The 7805-nt window shown below is 41.4% G+C and overlaps 3 non-coding genes across 3 annotated transcripts; all 3 read right to left on the reverse strand.

Moving 5' to 3' along the window:
- Nucleotides 1-3817: 3817 nt before the first annotated feature.
- Trnag-ucc (transfer RNA glycine (anticodon UCC)) lies at nt 3818-3889 on the reverse strand. The gene has a single exon. It is a non-coding gene; the product is annotated as a tRNA-Gly (tRNA).
- A 943-nt stretch (nt 3890-4832) lies between these two features.
- Trnag-ucc (transfer RNA glycine (anticodon UCC)) lies at nt 4833-4904 on the reverse strand. Its single transcript has one exon. It is a non-coding gene; the product is annotated as a tRNA-Gly (tRNA).
- Nucleotides 4905-5144: 240 nt separating this feature from the next.
- Nucleotides 5145-5216, reverse strand: Trnag-ucc (transfer RNA glycine (anticodon UCC)). The gene has a single exon. It is a non-coding gene; the product is annotated as a tRNA-Gly (tRNA).
- Between the last annotated feature and the right edge of the window lie 2589 nt (nt 5217-7805).

Genomic DNA, 7805 nt, shown 5'->3' on the forward strand with positions numbered 1-7805 from the left:
GGTCTTCAGTCAGGGTAATACTTTGACTCCATACCTTGTCAGTGTAAATAGACTATATTCGCGGGGGACCCAATTTCAGTCAGATTCCCCTACATCGTGTAATTATTTGAAAACGTTAAATGCAAAGAACCAGACTTAGTATTTCATTCCTATACCCAGCAAGAAATGAGACCGAGGGGTACCCCCCAACATGTGTCCAATCCCTATACACATTCCAGACTATTGTTACTTAACACATCCCCCAAGATGTCTGAAAGGAATTCCCCAGAGTCCTGCGAGACAATGACCAACACAAACCGGGGGGGGGGGTTCTCTCCGTCTCATACCTTGCTGCATATGAATACGGTCTACTGCCTGCCAGGATCGAAATCCTGCATGGCCTATACCTGGTCTACACCAGGCGCTGCACCCGTAAAACGGTTTAATGTATTATATAATGTGTGCCACGAGTTCTGAAACTGAATACGGTTTCATGCAACTGCTAAAGGTTAAAAAAGAAATGAGAATTGACAAAAATGACCACACGACCTTTCTACAACATCAAAAAAGTTATAATACTGATAATGAACTGCCACTTTTAACTTCACGTTTATCGCATCACAGACTACTTTCTCAAGAACCTTGCATCTGTTGAATTGCTTTACCATTGTTTTGTTTTTATTTGTTTTGATCTATCGAGTTCGTGAAACCTCTAGGTGTATTTTACAGATTTAAGCAAACTCTCTCCAAAAATTCTGCACAGTCACATTCCTGAAAATCGCCAGACCCCGCTCGCTGTATGCAAAGTATCGAACCCAGTTGAACATTTTTTGACGGACAGGCCGGCATTTAGCGCCCAGCTGGACCAAACATGCCTACGCGACAGACATCACTTATCACATCCTGTCTTCCGACACCTCCCCTCCTGTCTTTGGCCCCCATAATTTCGGTCGGACTCCCCGCCGTGAATGTTATTACCTTGCGATCGTTGGGCTCAGCCTGGGCGCGTGTGTAATGCAATGAAACACCTTTTTAATACATACAGCGTGAGGTTTGTTTGCTTTCCAGCGATAAAAACCTTGGTTAGCGATTACCGACTGTTTAAAATCTCATTAGCACTTCCTTCGTTGAGATTTATTAGCAGGTCTATGCTAATAACATCCGAGTGGATTAACCAAAACATGGTTCCTGAGCTTATTATCCTCAACCTGTATGGTTGCCTGAAAAAGGGAAGCTTTTTTGTTAGGGAACAGACACTCTTCACATGGAGGTCGTAGACCCCAGTCACGTGATGAGCTCAACGGCCACGTGATTTCCTGGTGGCGCTGCTCGTCTGGGTTCAAACTTGTCACTCTTCTCGTAACAACATAATAATGTACGAAGCCGGCTTTGTTATGACGGACAACAGTGGCGGTAACCGCTCATTGAAGCAGATGTAATTGAACTTGGCAGGTTCTGGGTAAACCTTCGGGCTTAAGTACGAAACTTCACACTCGAACAAGCCATCCATCATAACCGTCGGTGGAAAAATCGACGACGTCGATATCACAAAGGATTGCTCTCCTTTTCTTTCATCAAAAGCATTAAAGCAACGGTGGTTTGACTGTATAACGATCAAATCCTTTACAAGTCATAAGCATTTGTTGCACTGTAGCTTCCCTGACCTGAGGGTTTTTTTGTTGTGACAATTATAGTAAAGTCAGATCATGGTCAGATACTTGCCGAGATATTTCAGAAGCCAATTCGCTGGTTCTCAGCTGCAGCAGCAGCCCATGGAGGGTGCAGTCCCCTAATTCAAGTCCCTTTAAAAACAGTGTAAGATCAACAAAGTTCCAGGCTCACGACGCCGTTCTCAGCCATATTTCAAATGGCTGCCCTTTATTTTCTCTGGCACTGAGGGACCTTTTTCATTCATAATTTTATCAACTCTGCCCTCGCCGGATGGAGGCTCCCACATCAAGGGAGCTAATCCTGACCTATGTGTCTAAAATTCCCTCCTATTTTTCGGCCAAACAATCTTGTTCTTCAAAAGAAACTACGGAGAGGCACTTCTTATGCTAATGAGCCGGCAGTTATTATCACTTGAATTAGTGTACTGCTTCCTGGACTTCATATAAGAAATATCATGACGTCCTTGCAGCCGAGCCACGACGATGAAGCCCTGAAACCGGCCGTTTTAATGCGCCCTCATAGTCAACGTACGGTTATTCAAACAGTTGGCAACTTGAACGGCGTCGCAATATAGGCGGTACACCAAGTGGACGACCATTATCTAATATAACCCCCCCCCGAAAAAAACTTTTTTTCGGCGAGGATAGGATCTTCAGTCCCTTTAGTTGTTTAATAATGTGCATTTCATTTTTATTTTACTTTGGTTTACAGGAAATTTATTTTTCGTACAATAGATATCAAGTACTTTGTACTAAGAATTAAGGCCCGTCCTGGTGTACGTTCTCGAAGGTTATTCAAAAAGATTCTGTATCATGCCCCAGATTTAATCATTTTATGCCATGCATTCGGGACAATCAACGCTGAAAATTTGGAAGCCTTTACTTCTTGATTTTTTCTTAAAATTTCTGCTGAAACTATTGCTTGAAATCTTTTCTCATCAAAGAGGTTGTCCGTTCACGTCGACGAATTTATTCTTACAGCATTTGAAAATATCCCAATGCCCTGTGAAATAATTCAAATACATTATAATCATAATGAAAGATCTCATATTGATGGGTCATAAGAGGGTGGATGGAGTGGACAGGGACCATGCCACAAGTGCATTTGTCAAATAAAGTGACCTGTCGGTTTTATTGGACGAGGCTATATATGGCATCTCTCTTCCTTCACAGCGTGAAATTCCCGATGTCCTCCTGAAAATTTCGCTCTGGGCCCGCCCTTACTGTGGCAATTGTCTTGACTCCTGATTTTTGCTCTAGGTTCAAAGTCAAATCAACCAGTTTTCATCCCACATTATACGACTGCCAACTATCACAAAGGTATCTCAAAAGGAATTACACTCCAAAACAATCAGGTGCACCATGCAGTAAGCATGAGTGTTGGAGGAGTGTCGTCGCAAGGAGTACCTTTTAGCTCGACGGATGATCTTTTTTCTGACATCTACATATTTTCCATGGATTCTTCTACTTTGAGGTTGTGCTCATTGAAATAAAGAGACGTAAATTCTCTTAGTACCCATTGATGCGTTGGGCCTTACTCAAACAATCCCCAGACAATGTCAATCTTAATTCGAGCCAGAGCAAATAAGTGCATCAGGCCGCCTGAAGCAATTAACTATTTGTACAGGAATCACCGGGCTTTCCTGTCGTCAATCTTAATCCAGGCTAATTTCCAGAACCCTGCTCTTCGCTCATTAGCGAGACTTCATTAGCCAACGATACGGCGGCGCGATCGCGCCACTGAACATTACAATGGAATACGTCTAGGATTTTCAACCTGTTCGCAGTAATAAGACATGCACTGCTTCACCGTTTTGAGCAAAATCATTCACTTAGTCACGACCAGAGAATTTGTCGACGATATCAACTTGACAACTTCTATAGAACTTTAAGAAATTAGACAAGGAAAAACTGGAATTAGAATAAGTTATGTACAAAATGGTTTTTTTCGTACGGAAAATAATTAGCGTTAAACCAAACCGCTGTACTACCAACACGTGCTGACAGCTAACACAAGTTTCCAATCTTTAAATACTACTTTTATTGTTTTTAGATTAGTGTATCGTTTTGTTATTGTTTTGTAAGTTCAATCGTGTCAAACAATCAACAACAAATTGCGACAGACACAAAATCAAAAAGGATTTTAGAGATTTTTGCGTTGAAAAAATTGCGTTGGCCGGGAGTCGAACCCGGGTCAATTGCTTGGAAGGCAACTATTCTAACCGCTATACCACCAACGCGTACTGACTACAGACGGTTAAACACATCAACATACAGCCGTTTAAGCAGTAAGATCGCGGACTCAAATTTAAATCAGATCAACGCTGCTAAACATGAAAGAACACTGGTAAACGTTCGCCTTAACAGACAGGCCAGTGTTTCAAATAGAAATGTTGGAAAACAGAACGAGAAAAACTGTTTCTAAAAATGGCCACTACATAATTGCATCAATGTGAGTTTTTGTGAGGTACCAGTTAATGTCAGATGAACAGGAGGACTGTCTGGGACCATTTCATTTCCTCCCCAAAACGTGTAAAAAAAAGCCCCAAATTAGCCTGGCACTACAAGGAGGCCATAACGAAATCCTAACAGCTTCTACTCCCTACCCAAAGAGGCCCCCTAAGGTTTAGTTCTATAGTAGTCGATCTTTACCTTGTTTCTGATTGAACTAAAATTCGTTGAAGTATATTTATTGCAGAAATACACGTAAGCTATTTTTAATTGAAGTCGTGTATAGACTTACACAGACCAGCACAGGACGATACACGACTTTATAAGTCTAGGGCTACTTCAGTATTTAAAAGGAACGTTTTCTGTTCAACACGGGTGGAAATAATTGTTCTTAGATTTTCAGATTTCTGGGTTCTAATGTTTTTCAAAATTTTGCAGCAGAGTATGAAAAATGGACTACTAAAAATTGGCATAAAAAATGAAGGCTTGGAAGGCAACATATTCTAACCGCTATACCACAAACGCTGGTTGAGGGGTAAATTGATTGTCGGGTCATATATAATAAAAAATGGGACTGAATCAACTTCACTAACGTATGTTGTGCGAAGATACAAACATAAACCCTTCACATGAAACTCGGAAAAGGAATATTTAATGCCTTGATCTGAGGAGAATTATCATATCACAAGCTATGGATTTCATAAGAATATGTATAAAAAACTGTAAAAGAATTGCGTTGGCCGGGAGTTGAACCCGGGTCAATTGCTTGGAAGGCAACTATTCTAACCGCTATACCACCAACGCTGGTTAGTTTCTTTAATGAATTCGTCAGGTAGTTAATATATTCAAAAATAGGTGATCAATGTTGAAGGTGCAAACAGAAAAATTTTCTGAAAAAAGATCTTTAGTTCCCATAAACGGCGTGTAATGCCTCACCCGAAATTTTGAAAAAAGAAATTCCAAATCGTAATCTGAGGCAAACCATCTTATCGAAACAGTTTCAAGAACAGGAATAAGTGTAGGCCTACATTGGAAAAGAAAAATTGCGTTGGCCGGGAATTGAACCCGGGTCAATTGCTTGGAAGGCAACTATTCTAACCACTATACCACCAACGCTAACTGACAACCCGTGGAAGTTGCCGAAGTATATTTTTAGTTGAAGTGGAGGAATTGCTGACTCAACAGTACCAGTTCAACATGTACATGTACTTCCACGATACTCCGTGCACAACGGCCCAGTCAAGGCACCTCCTGCTCCACACACGTCAAACAAATCGGTCATAAACCACCGCTCACTTCATTTACACGTCTCGCCTTATGATCCATGGTGGAAAAGGCATTTGCTCTTGTAGATTTTCGAGATTTTGAAATAAAAAAGCTTTGCAGATTTTATTTACCTTTTACTTAACACAGTGGAATCGTGTGGACAGAATTCTTCAAAAACAAAACCCATATGCAACGTTCGTCACGTGTAGGATATTTTAAAAATTAACAGACAAACCGTGAGAATTTGAACGATTATTATTCTTACTAAAAAAATTTAGCCTAAAGAGAGGTCAGCCGTTTTGATTTTACAGGCCATAAGACGGGTGTAGTTAGCCAAGAGTACACAAAACTATAGAGTCAATCTTAGAAAATAAATAAAAACAAACACGCACACACGCCAAGATTCCCTGTCTATATCATGCAGGCAAAAATCACCAATTCTCTCTAAAAGCCAAAAATGAATGTGGAACTAAATTTGGATGCAAGCCTCCAATAAAATACCCTGAAATTTTAGGGCGAATCAGCGACAGAGGTTGTTCGATTCTGTGCTGATTTGCTTGGATCTATTTTAGCACCGTTTATTTATATTTCTCTGACAGATGTCGCAGCCGCTTTAGAATACAGATGGCTAACGAAGGGATTTTGATACTGAATGGTTTTAGGCCTGCATCCCTATGTTTTAAGGAATATCCAGCATTCTGATGAGCTGATGCCAGTACTTCGATGCTTGGACATTCTTTCTGTCCCTGCCATCACTATTCAATCGAAAGTCCACTGTTCTCATATTCTGAATAGGTCGTCGTAGGTTTGAGCCCAGGCACCCGCATTATGGGTCCCGCCCGCTCAATTTGAAGAAGACGCTAAAGTGCTTTGCGTTTTTTTGATGAATATCGAGTGACCCGTGTAGAGAATTTGCGACCCCCCACTCACCTCATTTACGCGTAATGACGGGGCTGGCATGTATTGGCTGGTATAATTTACTTTTTTGGCTTAAAAAACGGCGGACCAGGGAGGAAGGAAACAGCTTTCACTGTTTCTCCATAGTTTGACTAATGCATTTTTACATCAATTTTCTCCTGGAGACGTGATAGATTATATGAAATCCATTCGTTATGTATAATAATATTGGACTCAGTGCAAAGGATTACTACGAAATTGAACATGGGACACAAGACCCGAGATTGACAGTTTATAGCCCGAGTCATGACGTCAGAACCGTTATTACCCAGAGGAACTCGCATCGCTTCGAGGTAAATAACAAAAAATTAGCGATAAATCTGAACTGAAACAACAATGGAAATTGATGTCTCTCTTCATTAACGCCCATCGCCCTCCTCCCTGCGCCGGAGTGGCGGGTGGCATGTCAGCTTAGCGGGCGGTGAGCTGCATGACCGCCGGCGGGCGGTAGAGCAATCCCCCGCCGGCCCCACGTCCGATGAGCAGGTGTGTGCGGAGGAATCTCATCCTACCGTCCCTAGACAAACACGAATTACCCTGCCATCATCCACTATCATCATCAGCTGGTCCATCGGTTATGCTAATAACTGTCATGACCGTTTGACAGCAGTCCCTTTTTTTCTCGAGCAGTAGTGAGTACAAACAGAGACTAGGCGACGTGGTCTGCGCATTAGAGGGCGTAGAAAAAACAGCCCCCCAGAAATAAACACCAACCTGGCCAAATACCCGCTGAATTGGTGTGGTGAGCAGGTTACACGCTCTTGGGATTTTACGTGAGTATGTTTCGTCATAATGACCCTGTTAACATTTTGCATGCTATCCTTTAGAAAAACAAAGAATTGTAAGGCGAGGAAATTTTGATGTTGATGACAAATGAATGCCTAGCACCTCAGTCTAGTTCTTCTCCAGTGGTTATGTTTCTTTGTTGGTTAAAACAAAAATAGTAGGGATTGTGAGGATTGAGCAAGAGCATGTTTACAGTGACAGTTACCGGTAACAGTCACCAGGAAAGATGTTGATATAATTACCAGTATAGCACCTTTCAAACAATGTGCTGCACTCCCTATAAAAACCATACTAAATTATCCATGATTTACTGGACCACGTGTCATTTTGCTTGATTGCAATTTGGAGATTACAGGTGCCTCCGCTTTCGTCATGTTGAAACCCGTTTATTATTATCAACGTTTTCCATACTGTATACATTTTTGAAAATGCACTGAACCATGGCTCGAATTGAGAAATTTAACGCTGAAAAGTCGGTATTGATTTTTTACGTTTCTGCAAAAGTAAAGCTTGGTGCATTTAGTAGGCTTATAAGTTTAATGTTGAGTAAGATGTTCTATGTTTGCTTATTCTGTTGCCAACTTCCTCTCCATATTCCTCAGTGCTGATTTAGTCTTACCACGGTGGGCATAAATTCTTCAGATTGAAATAAACCATAGACATGCACACTTGTCACGATATAACCCCCACCATGAG

The sequence above is a fragment of the Acanthaster planci genome, linkage group LG01, assembly GCF_054643075.1.
Source record: "Acanthaster planci isolate LZ-2023a linkage group LG01, COTS_SCS, whole genome shotgun sequence".
Lineage (NCBI taxonomy): Eukaryota > Metazoa > Echinodermata > Asteroidea > Valvatida > Acanthasteridae > Acanthaster > Acanthaster planci.